The sequence below is a fragment of the Leptodactylus fuscus genome, chromosome 7 (assembly GCF_031893055.1).
Source record: "Leptodactylus fuscus isolate aLepFus1 chromosome 7, aLepFus1.hap2, whole genome shotgun sequence".
Classification (NCBI taxonomy): domain Eukaryota; kingdom Metazoa; phylum Chordata; class Amphibia; order Anura; family Leptodactylidae; genus Leptodactylus; species Leptodactylus fuscus.
The window spans coordinates 113,633,617-113,645,759 of NC_134271.1; the positions used below are offsets into that span (position 1 = coordinate 113,633,617).

The window sequence follows — 12,143 nt, forward strand, 5'->3', positions numbered from 1 at the left end:
GTTATACCAGGATATGACTGAGGCACAGCAACATGTAGGCATGTCATAGAGCAAATATTCAGTTTATGTACTAAGACAGCTCAAACATCAAAAAGTGTACTTTTTCATGTCCGTACAACCCTGCAATGTTAATAAGGTGACAAGTCGAGTGATGGACATCACCTGATAAAGGGGATGGTTAACTCTGAAATGCGTCCCTTCATCTCATCTCTTAATATCGGCCTTTGACCTGTTTCTAAACACAGATGGATCCCAGTAACCCAAACCAGAACCATCTGCTCACCACATGTTCTATATACCTTGGTTTGGAAAGCATTTAAATTGATTTTAAAGGTTTAAACTACTAAAGGCTTAGGATGGGTAACATTATCAGATTGATACGGGTCTGACTCTCAGTAGCCATGATCATTTCTGAAGGGGGCACTGCAGACTCATTGTTGTTTCCACTACATGCCATAGTGAATTTGGTTAGGATTAATGGTATTCTCAAATGCTGAGAAATGCAGGCAGACACTTAGCCCTCTTGTAGTACCATCAGTGAGGCGCCTAAAGTGTTGTATTGTTTGGGGGGCACTGGACTCATCATGAACCATTTTCAGCGTAAGCAAGCTGATCATCCAGTCTGTCTTGGGATTACATGAAGGATTTAAGAAATCCACAGAAGATCTGTGCTTGGATCAACCTCCCTGCTGAGTTAACTCAAAACCTACCTGCAAGTGTACCTAGAAGAAACGATTGTGTGATGAACGTAAGGGGCAGTCACGCCAAATATTGTTGGGTTTTAGGGTTCTCTTCCTTTCAGGTCACTTCATCTTGTTAATTGATAAAAATAAACCATTAACAATTCTATTTATTAAAGGGGTATTCCCACCTCACATACTCATCAGTCTTTACTGCTGTAAAATCTTCTTTCTTCCTGGTTTCTTGCCTCATTTGGTGGGCGGGGTTTCACACGCAACCTGCTGTTTAGCTCCGCCCCCAAATTCGCATGTAGCTTCGCCCACCCATATTGGACTATGAAGTACAGGCAGCAGCAACTCCATTCTGTGTTACATACAGAGACTGCCTGTCTCTGCCATAATAAACACAATTGAATTAGCTAGCCTGATAACTGGGAGAACAGAAGAAATGAAAGCAGCTCCTCCCCTATCTGAGAGCAGGGAGCTAGGTCACGTGGTGTAGACACAGGAATAGCTAGATACACAGGCTCGCTCCCTGCACTTAGCCCCTCCTCCCTCCCCCCTGAGAGCAGCAAATACATCACTTGACTCATGAGCAGCTAAGTCAGGGCTGTGGCCACAAAGAATTGAACAAAGTAAGAGAGTGGACAAACAAAGCAGTTTTGCTGAAGCAATGTATTTAGGAAAAGTCTTACATCCACATTAACCAGCAGCATAGATAGGATCCTTGTGATGGGACAACCCCTTTAAGAGCATTTTTACCACACATACGTAAAACTTTTGCACAATACTGTACTGTACAAAGAACTTAGACAAACGCCATACAATAAATTAGTTGTAAATCAATCCTAGATCTCCAAACAAAATGATCAAAATAAAGCTACTGTTTGAATCAACAACCAGCACAAGCAATGTCTAATTAAAAAAATATTTAATACCAAATTTACCAATTAGGGTAGGTTCACACTAAAGTTAATAAAGTCTGTTGCTCTTATCCATCATAGGAGGAGAGAAAGGTGTGAATGGTGGCAATTCTGACAATCACCCGCTTGCTCCAAACAACCATAATCTATCCCATCATATGTAGGGTGTGATCTAATCAGTCAATAAGTCATTGTCAAAAAGCAGACATGTGAATTTAAAGTGATCTCAATGCGGCCGTGTGATGGACATTCTTCACTGACAGCACCATTCAAAGGAATGGACTAAACTGCGACACCAAGCAGTCACTATACCTACGTAAGGTGCTGTAGTAAGTACTAAAGAGGCTGCACTGCTAACCTAAATGTTGAGGCCTCTTCACACAGCGTAGGGTGTCGGGCATTGGACCAACATTGATCTTCAATGGATATAATTTATGCTAAGGTTAGGTGAACAATTTTTAAAGGGATTGTCCAGGATTTAGGTTATAAAGGTCTATCCTTGCATAGGCAACAAATAACTGATCGGTGGAGGGCCGGCAAACAGTCCCTACTCCAATCAGATGTAGGGGACATTTTAGATGCTCATACTATACACATGACTGAGCAGGTAGCGCCGCTCTCCATATTGTGGCAATGCAGAAGCTAAACTACAGTACCAGCAGTAAAACACACCCCATATTGTTGTGAGCGCTACAGTCCATAAAATAAATGGAACAATTGAAACGCGCATCAACAGATAAAACTCGCAGTCATGTGATATCGATTTGGAACCTGAAGTTTCTTGGACTACATGCTTGGGCAGCGATAGCCACATGCAACCTAAATCCTTCCCAGGTGTGGCCTCCAATGATCGCACGATTATACAGTATAATTGTACGATCGCTGGTGGCCACATGAGGTTACCAATACAAAAGCAAACACAAAGAAAATCAAATATTTTCAGTCCCTTGGCTGAGAATTTCCTAAAGAGTAGTGATGTCAGGAATGTCCTCACCGTGACCGGCGACTGTATTAGCGATTGTCCCCCACCTCCACAGCGCTTTCAATCACTCTCTCAGCCCACACCTTCTATCCTCTTTGTTCTGCTGCTCCTTTGAGATGCAAGTACTTATGCTCAGGGCCCTGCTTACCCTTTGTTTAAGCTGCAGTCTTCCTACAAATGTCACTGCATAACACTGTGTAAAACACTGGTGCATTATATATTCTGTATAAAACAATATACTACAACACCTTCGGGAAATTAAAAAAGGAAACACTGAAAAGGCCTTTTTATAGCGTTCCCAAAACAGTGCTACAGCCCAGTACGCAATGGGAAGAGATAATATAGACCTCACGAAAGCCATTCGAAAATTGTGTTTCTCCAGCTGTTGAGGAACTACACACCCCAGGATACATTTCTAAGATAAGTGGAATCACTAGATCTTCATTAAAACTATATTTGATCTGGTATATACTCATCATATCTTGACACATAGCCTGCAGCTTCTGTGCAAGTAAACTCAATAGTATGTAGCCGCAGGGCAGATTTGCTTCAAACATAGTGCAATTGCCTTACTGGCCTTTAGCCTAAAAAAATAAGAGCATCCATTCCTTGGCTGACATCATTTGACCTGGTTGGTTTAGTCTGGAGCGCTAGAAACAGTCAGTAAGGACAAGTCGCATGCAAAATGATATATTACCCCTTTGAAGCATGTAGCTGGATACAGTTATCCTGGTAAGACCATTAGTTCACTGTCAGAGATCACGCATACATTATAGCACGTCTTCCTTCACTGGTGCCCATAACCAGAGGAACTTTGCCCTCCTGGGTCCTGTCACATCAATTAACCATGAAGGCTTCGCACGAAAAATCTAAGACTATGCCACAGACGCAACGAGTCCATGGCACTACATTCCCCAGTGATCAACTAAAAGCCGCTTTCACATTTTCATTCCCAAATGAAAAATATCCTTTAGCGATATGTCAAGTCAGTGTCTAACATATGACAGATAAAAGACTTGCCAGAACTAAACTGCAATAACAGAACTATTTAACCCCTTGTCCACAGTGCCCTCCGTCTTCACCCGGTGATGCCATGGTAGGAAAGACAAGGTAACGCCAATGACAGGTATGATACAAAATGCAAACCAGCGACATGGCCTTTAATAACAGCAAAACATACCAATGTGGTAACAAGCCATTAAAAGAATGCAAAGTTAACCATCTTTCCATGGATATGCAAATCATCCTCAAGTGCACCAGGGGCGGGTCTAATAGGCCAGATGTGCCTACAGATAGTCAAAGTGATCCTCTGGAATCACTACCTAATGCCATCTCATTAGCCTTAATTAACATCTTTAGTCTTACAGCTGTCAATAAGCAGATTAGTCCCGCCTCCAATGCACTTTTAGGCCAAACACGCATATACATAAATAAATTTAAAATAAATAAAAATAATTTATTCATTTATTTATATTTTTTCAGGATTACGTCATCACATTGTGGAGGCATAGGTATGTTTCTGCACCTACATATCAGTATTATTGGTTTATCAGGCATTCTGGAGGTGATAAGACTCCCTTTAAAAGGGACCTTTCACCACCTCCACCTATTTGCATCCTGACTGTGCAATCAACCAGTGACATCGGCAAAAATAACATAGGTAATGGTATAGGAAAAATGAGAATCCCCTATTTCATACAACACCAGAACCACATTTCTATATGTTATAATGTCTCAGATATAACTAATGAATTGACCCCTCCCCCTCCCCCCTGCATTACGCACAAGTTTCTCCAACATGACAAGCAGGGACATCTCTCAACAGAGAAGCAAGGGAAAGGATAAAGAAATGCAGGATCTCACAGAAAGAAGACAACCTTTGTTAGTAAAGTATATTACAAAATGTATTATTGATACAAATACTGCCAGAAAATAAAGAGTTGTTCGAAAACGTAGTTACACTTTAAAGGGAGCGTGACAGGAACTCAATGTATCAACCGAGCCCTGCAGATTGTTTTCAGTGGCTCTGTTGCTGAAATATTGCGGTTTTTCTCAATATACAAAAAAGCACTCTGGAGCAACAAGGGTGTTACCATTGCTCCAAAGAGGTAAGGGGCAAAACTCGCATTGCTCCAAAGAGCTCGACTGCATATTGACAAAAGCAGTGACATCACAGCAGTGATTCATAGGAGATTCACCTATCTATCTGCAAGGCTGGGTTGATATGATCGGTTCTGGTGACAGACTCATTAAAACGTTCATTTATTGTTAAATTTCATCATTCATTCTGGTTGAAATCATCTATCTTTTAATGTGTAGGGAGATATTTAGTCACAGAATAAAGCTAACGTGAGAAATGTATCAAAACCAATGCAACCTCCATAAATCAAGTACAACCTCCACTGGACAATGTGTTTGCACCAAAACCTACGCCAGATGATGAATTGGTCAAAGCCAATGGCGCCATCCCCAACACACCCTCACTGATCCCCCATCTTGGAAAATGGAGAAGGTAGTGTAAAAATGCTGGTTAAAACTATTTTTTTTTTTTTTTTTTTTTTTTTTTGCAACTGGGGTTTAGAAATTCAGAATGTTTTTTACCCCACAAAAACTGATGTACAGCAATAACAAATCTCCCCCAATGTGTAATAAGGTTGGACATTTATCCAAAAAGTCTGATATTGCAGCTCAGATAGTACAAGTAAAGACAGACCCACAGTGATCAACTGATGGCCAGCCTGGCTTCAGTCTGAAAAGGGGTTGTCAAGATGTGACAACTAAGATAAGGAATTATAAATACGCCAGTTTAACTTTGCTACTCTGTACCCAGGAGTGTAGCTATAAGGGGTACACATAACAATCAATACCAGACCAGACCAGGGGGCCAAAGGCCTCTTTACAACACCAGTATTATAGTAAGCGAGGACCCTATGGCAGATTTTGCATTGGGGCCCAGGAGCTTCAAGTCATTCCTCCGACTGTAACTTTCATTCATCAAGTTACAATAGGTGCCAATGGCAAATTTCTTGGCACATTAACCACTTCGTTCCTGGAATATGCCCAGCCTTTCCAATGATTCTAACTTGAGCAGTGTGCTGCCCTGCAGTATGTTCCACAGTCCTCTAACTTTGGTTATATTTACATGGAAATGATGTATTTTTAGGCAGTGTCAAACAAATGCTATTCCTGGACTCTACTTAGAGGAAAACAATAGTTGAAAGGTTAACGCTTTTATTACACGTCCACAGGCATCTGCTAATTGAAGGATTAAAGCCACATTAGCCCTAAAGGCATGTTCACACTTTCAAAAAAACGACCACAAAAAAGGCCCCTGCATTTTCACTCCATTCACTTAGATGAAAAGAACGTCCTGGAATCACACCTATACACAAGAATCGTTGTCTGTAAAATGGTTGATTGATAGAACTAGGAAAAGTAAAAAGTAAAATTCTCAACAGATAAAAGTGCAAAAAAAAGTAACATTCAGATTTTATTTCACACAGTGCAGAATTAGCTCAGTTTCTATGTGTATGTTCATCTACCCAAAACTGGGAATACTCTGCAGATTTTCGGAGGTTGCTGCGAGACTCCGACGCAGATGTGAACCCAGCCTTACTGTTATTTTCTGGATCCAATCCTTTGCCTTGAGCTAAACACACACACCAATAAACAAGGCTCGCTCGCTAGTCTCTGGGTTTGGTGAATAATGCAAGACAGGACTAAAGATCTCCAAAAGGATGCACATGGCTATATTATAGTGTTATACAACTTATTGCACAGGGCCATATTACTGCACCTGTGTTTACACTACCTCCACTTTGGAACAATATGCAAATCTGACTTCCATGATGTAATTAGGATGCCAGTGCCTCAAGTATATACACCAATAGAGGGTGCTGACTGAGAATGTGCAAGTCTATCTTCCATGATGTAATTAGGAAGACAGAGTCTCAGTCAAGCAAGCCTATAGAGGGCGCTCCCTTTAACATCATGCCGACCTTCTCAGAGGCCTTTGTTTGCAATGATGTTGGGATTTTACCAGATACAGTCTCTCAGCCAAGGACACCTGTTTCGATGTATTTGCATCTCATCAGCTTGGCTCAGAGAGGACTGATCTGGCAGATCTTCCATTACATCATGGAAGATAGACTTGCACATTCTCAGTCAGCTCCCTCTATTGGTGTGCATACTTGAGGCACTGGCTTCCTGCAGTGGAGCGCTCGTCCAGGCCCTCACCCCCCCCAACTTCATTGGCTGCTCCCCTCTGCCAGTCCCTCCACTGGCTTCCTATAGCCCAGCGAATTGAGTTCAAGCTACTAACGCTAACATACAAAGCCATCCACAAACTGTCCCCTCCATATATCTCTAAACTAATCTCCCGCTACCTGCCCACACGTAACCTCAGATTTTTCCAACGACCTCCTACTCCGCTCTGCCCTCATCCGCTTCTCACACAACCGCCTCCAAGATTTCTCCTGTGCATCTCCCATACTCTGGAACTCCTTACCAAGACACATAAGACTGACCCCCACAATCACAGGCTTCAAGAAGGCCCTGAAGACTCACCTATTCAGGAAGGCCTACAACCTCCTATAACACTATCACCACACCGCCATCTGTACAGTCTCCCCCTCTCCTTCTGTCTCTATTCCCCTTCCCTCATAAATTGTAAGCCCTCGCGGGCAGGGACCTCTACCCCACTGTGCCAGCTGATTGTTGTTAGTATTATGTCTACCTGTATATTTTGTGTATTGTATGTAACCCCCAAATGTAAAACACCATGGAATTAATGGCGCTATATAAATAAAACAACAATAATAATAAATAATAATATGGGGCCCCGGTCTCAAGGAGTTTTTCAGCTCTACCAGCATTTTTTACACTAATATCCTATTTACAGGATAGGTTACCAGTACTTGATTGGTGGGGTCTCACTCCCAGACCCCACAGCCTCAGATACCAGAAGCAATCGCTGTGGACAGGGCCAGAAGCAACCCTGCTCCTATTCAAGTATCCTAGTGACTCTAAAGTGGTGGAGGGTTATTACAGCTCCGCGCCTATTACCTGAATCAATCACTCATCACCCACTGAACTCAATGCCAAACTAAACTATTCACAATGAATCCTGTAAGAGAAAGTTGATGGAATAGATGCAAGCTGGCAGGAATCTACGTAGAATTACAATGAATATGACCTGTACACAAACATGAACCTAAATGGGTTGTCTGAGATTAGTAGGAAGAGCATGAGAGATTTTTTTTTAGCACATATCTGCTACTTTTGTAAATTCAGTATCCTAAACTATTTTACAGCCCACATCGCTGGTCATAGCAGTCCAGTCTTGTATATTTTTATTCCATATATTTTTAATAAGTGTGGGTTACAGAAAATGGCTAATCCAGCACAAAGAAGGTGTTGTATGTATGGTATGAAAGGCTGAATGATTAACGACACCTCTTCAGAGCTCATGTTATATGATATTGGGCACAAATACGCAGAATAAGTGGCTCTTAGTATTTTAGCTATAATACAATCACCCTGACCTCCCCCCCACCCCATACAAGTATGCCAGCACTTTATAGTAGAGGTCATTAAAAGTCTGTATTAGACACCAAAATGTGTTAAGCCATCTCCCACATACACTACAAACAGTCTCTTTCAGACGGATGATAAATGTCTATTCCAGATTCAATAAGCGAAAGCCAAGTGATGTTGTTTTCCTGTGAATGCAGCATAAATGAGCGGCTCGCGCTGCAGACAGACAGTGCAGTGTTCATAAAACACCAGCTCCAGTCCTGGCATGTCAGAACGCTGCGAGACCCACTGGGTACACTGCCCGCAACAGCAACCATTCAGTCCCTGGTCCTAAACATCACAGTAATGCAATGTTCCTATGACACTTTTCTTTATTAGTCAAAATACACTAATATTATATGTATCACTAACAGTAAGAACAACAGTGAAGAGGTTGGGGGCAGCCAAGTCCCATTTTTGATGGCTATATGGGTTCTGGCTATTTAAAAGTAGAAAATCAACCTCTGGTAATATGTGATAGGGTTTATGTAATTCCAACACGATACTCACATTACATATGTAAAGTAAAGGAACATGTAAGGCTCTGTGCAAATTGAGTCAAAGCTCTTGCTATGCAAAAAAGCTGCTTCCCATGGATCCATACACCTGAATGAATGAGCCTGGACCACGAAATGGACAGGAATAGGACCTGCTCAATGTCTCACTTCCACCTGCAGCCATGATATGCAATGAATGGATGTGAAGATGTAATACAAGTTTTCATCTCAAGATATTAAAAAAGTGGAAGTCTACATTTGCATCATTGCAATACTCACCTAAAAGAGTCCTGCACACGTGTTTTTTCCTCCGTTTTCAGTTTTAAAACAATAGACACTCAACAGACCCTATTATAGTCAATGGGGCCTGCTGGGCACTATATGTAACCTCTATTTTAGAGGTCCACCTGCTCAGACGGAGCAGAAAAACAGACAGGTGACGCTAATGTGAACCTAGTGCAACTTTGTCATCCATTGGGGCAGCAACTAATTTGTTTTCGGGCGTAGATCAATGTAAATGAGGCAAATCACCACAGCACAGGCCTTTCTTACACCAAAGGTACACCATATTGTTCCTTCTGCACCCCGTTTACCACTTTACACAAAGGTGGTAGGAGCAGGCAGAAGGCCAAGGGGGTTGCATCAGAATAATTTCTGTGTCCTATGGGCGCTGTATTACAGTTCTATACACTTCAGTGTTTGTACAGAGGCCATGTCATGAACCCTATTAAGGCAGCAAAGTTGAAATGTAAATGTGGGCTCAGTCTATGCAATAATGCAAAGCTTTGAGAAAGATGGTTAATGGATACCAAGGTTGATGGGAATACTTTTAGTAGTACTGGTATGAGCAAGCATAAGTGACTGACCTAAGTAATTGATTTTTAAAAGGGGGTGTACATTTTGGCCACCTGCTCCCTTGCTTCAAAAGAATCTCCCTTGGAAGCATACAGCAAGTATCTTTGACCCTACGCCCTGTCACATGGGTGGAGGCTGCCCAATCTACACAACCCCTCAAAGGCTAGTCAGCTGCATCTATGAATATTTGTTATGTCAGATAAATGGATACCACTCCATTGTGAACAGAAAACACATCAAGATATTCCTATAACCACTTTTAAATATCATACATTTTGGAGCACCGAGGTGTCACAAGCATAGAGCGAGCGCTAAACATAATTATGCATGGGAATTTATAAAGAAATTCTCCGGACAGTTCACCGTCTGCACCGAAAAAACGTTCCCAGAAGATGAAGAAAGAAAAACACCAAAAAAGTCAAGTAGGGCTGTAAGAAGTGTATGCTGTGACTGTATGGCAGGATGGAGAAAACAGAGCTGTGGATGAGAGTGCTGAAAGATTGCTGGTGGCCAGAAGAATGCAATAAATCACCACATTGTGACAACTACTCTGCTGTAACACAGCTGGGAATGAGATTACACTGCTGTCTGCTGGGCACATAGAAACAAAGCAGCAAGTTACTGGAGGTTAGAGTGCTGGATGGACTCAGAGAACACAGAACACTATGGGGAGTCATACAGACGTCCGCTGGGCACACAGGGCATCAATGTCTGCAGAACTAAAGGAAGGTGGCAAAGGGTAGGAAGCTTGGGTGTTGATGGATGTTGTTAGCATGGTCATTGTGGTCTCAAAGTGCCATGCATAGGTAACATTATGCCAGTCCAGGGGGTCCTACATCAATACAGGCAGACCGACACCTGCATACAACATATGGAGAGGACACACTGCCTGCCTGTGAATGGCATGCTGTGCAATGAGAGGAGACGGGTGCCATGGTACAGATAAACTGTGGCAAGCTATAGATGAGGGCCAATGTGAGGTTCTGCAGCAAGGACACTATAAGGGTTTGTGTGTTATATGGCATGCTATGTGGTATGGGCTGCTTGCCATGGCACACCATATAGTGTGAGCTGGTATGTGGTGGCACACTGGACACTGATGCCAGTCATTCAATTCCAGAAGTGAGTACCAGAAGGGTGGTCTGTGTTGCACCATTCAGGCTTCCATTTGCCAGTGGGCACTGTGTGTAAGGCTGCAGCATGAAGCTGCAGAAAGGGTAAAGAGAATAACACAACTTTTGTGTAGAATCTCACCTGTGGTGTGCCAGCCTACATTGTGGCGTGCCAGTGCAGGCGGCTATTGTGTGAGGAGGGATGCTGCACCCGGGCAGGCTGTGGTGAGGGGGGATGCTGCACCCGGGCAGGCTGTGGTGAGGAGGGATGCTGCACCCGGGCAGGCTGTGGTGAGGGGGGATGCTGCACCCGGGCAGGCTGTGGTGAGGAGGGATGCTGCACCCGGGCAGGCTGTGGTGAGGAGGGATGCTGCACCCGGGCAGGCTGTGGTGAGGAGGGATGCTGCACCCGGGCAGGCTGTGGTGAGGGGGGATGCTGCACCCGGGCAGGCTGTGGTGAGGGGGGATGCTGCACCCGGGCAGGCTGTGGTGAGGGGGGATGCTGCACCCGGGCAGGCTGTGGTGAGGGCACTGCCGTGCATTGTGTGCTGAGCAGCAGCAGCTGCTGGTCCTCTCCGCTGTCCATGCCGCAGCTCTCACTCACCTCTCCGCTTGTGTCACCGCTCCTCCTGCAGGCTGCGCTCCCGTCCACACGTTAATCCAGCAAGGGGGCAGTGCACCACCATACAACCCGCCGCCCACCCTCAGCAATCCTGGGGTGCTCCCAGAGCCCCGAGATCTCGAGCGGCCTCTCCCTTTCCAGCCAGGATCCGCTCTCCGATCATACAAGTTGAGAACAAAGTTACTCCCCGCCCGCTTGCACTGAGCCCCTGCGGCTGATTCTCGCGAGACTTCCCATTGGCCAAAATGGCGGCAGGCGGTACCGAGGGCGGTGCGGGTTACCATGGCAACAGATCACACCTTCTAGCGCTCCCAGATATGGTTCCTCTGACTGAAGTCGGTTGCTAGCATGGGGCAACCTGAGGGACGACTGAGCGCAGCTCCTGCCATTATGGGCCCATGGCCCTCCTACCCTGCATATATCATATAATATACTGTAGTATATTCTCAGCTCTTGTCTAAATGATGCAGATGGTATTGGCATGGAGGGGTGGGCTTCATAATCCCCCTTTCCTTATTATGTAGGATTCCTGTTCCATAAGCTCAGTGGGGCAGATTTATTACACTTATATGTCAGTTTTCTGTCATACAAGGCTTAAAAAGTTGCAATTTTTTTTGCAAAAATCTGCTTTTTGCTATAGAAATTGGGACTGCTTTGCCTTCGCCACTTCCCTGAAAAGGGGGCTTGGGCATGGCCCTCTGTCCCCACCAGATTTATCATTTACGCCAGAAATACATAAATAATGTGAGACGTGTACACCTACTATGAGCTGACATACATTTCCCCTCCACTGCGGGGTGCGCGTCATATATGAGGAGGCTTGTCTGGGGTAATAAATGTGCCTCAGTATGCTGAAGGAAACAGCACTTCCCAAATATGAAATGGGTATTCCAGTGAT

General features: G+C 44.0%; 1 protein-coding gene across 6 annotated transcripts in view; it reads right to left on the bottom strand.

Annotated features, from left to right (window-relative positions):
* Positions 1-11,423, bottom strand: part of SIPA1L1 (signal induced proliferation associated 1 like 1) — a 220,616-nt gene extending 209,193 nt beyond the window's left edge. For all 6 annotated transcript variants that reach the window (XM_075282868.1, XM_075282870.1, XM_075282869.1 and 3 more), the window contains exon 1: positions 11,228-11,423. The gene's annotated coding sequence lies outside the window, so the exon portion shown is untranslated. The remainder of the gene's footprint in view (positions 1-11,227) is intronic.
* Between the last annotated feature and the right edge of the window lie 720 nt (positions 11,424-12,143).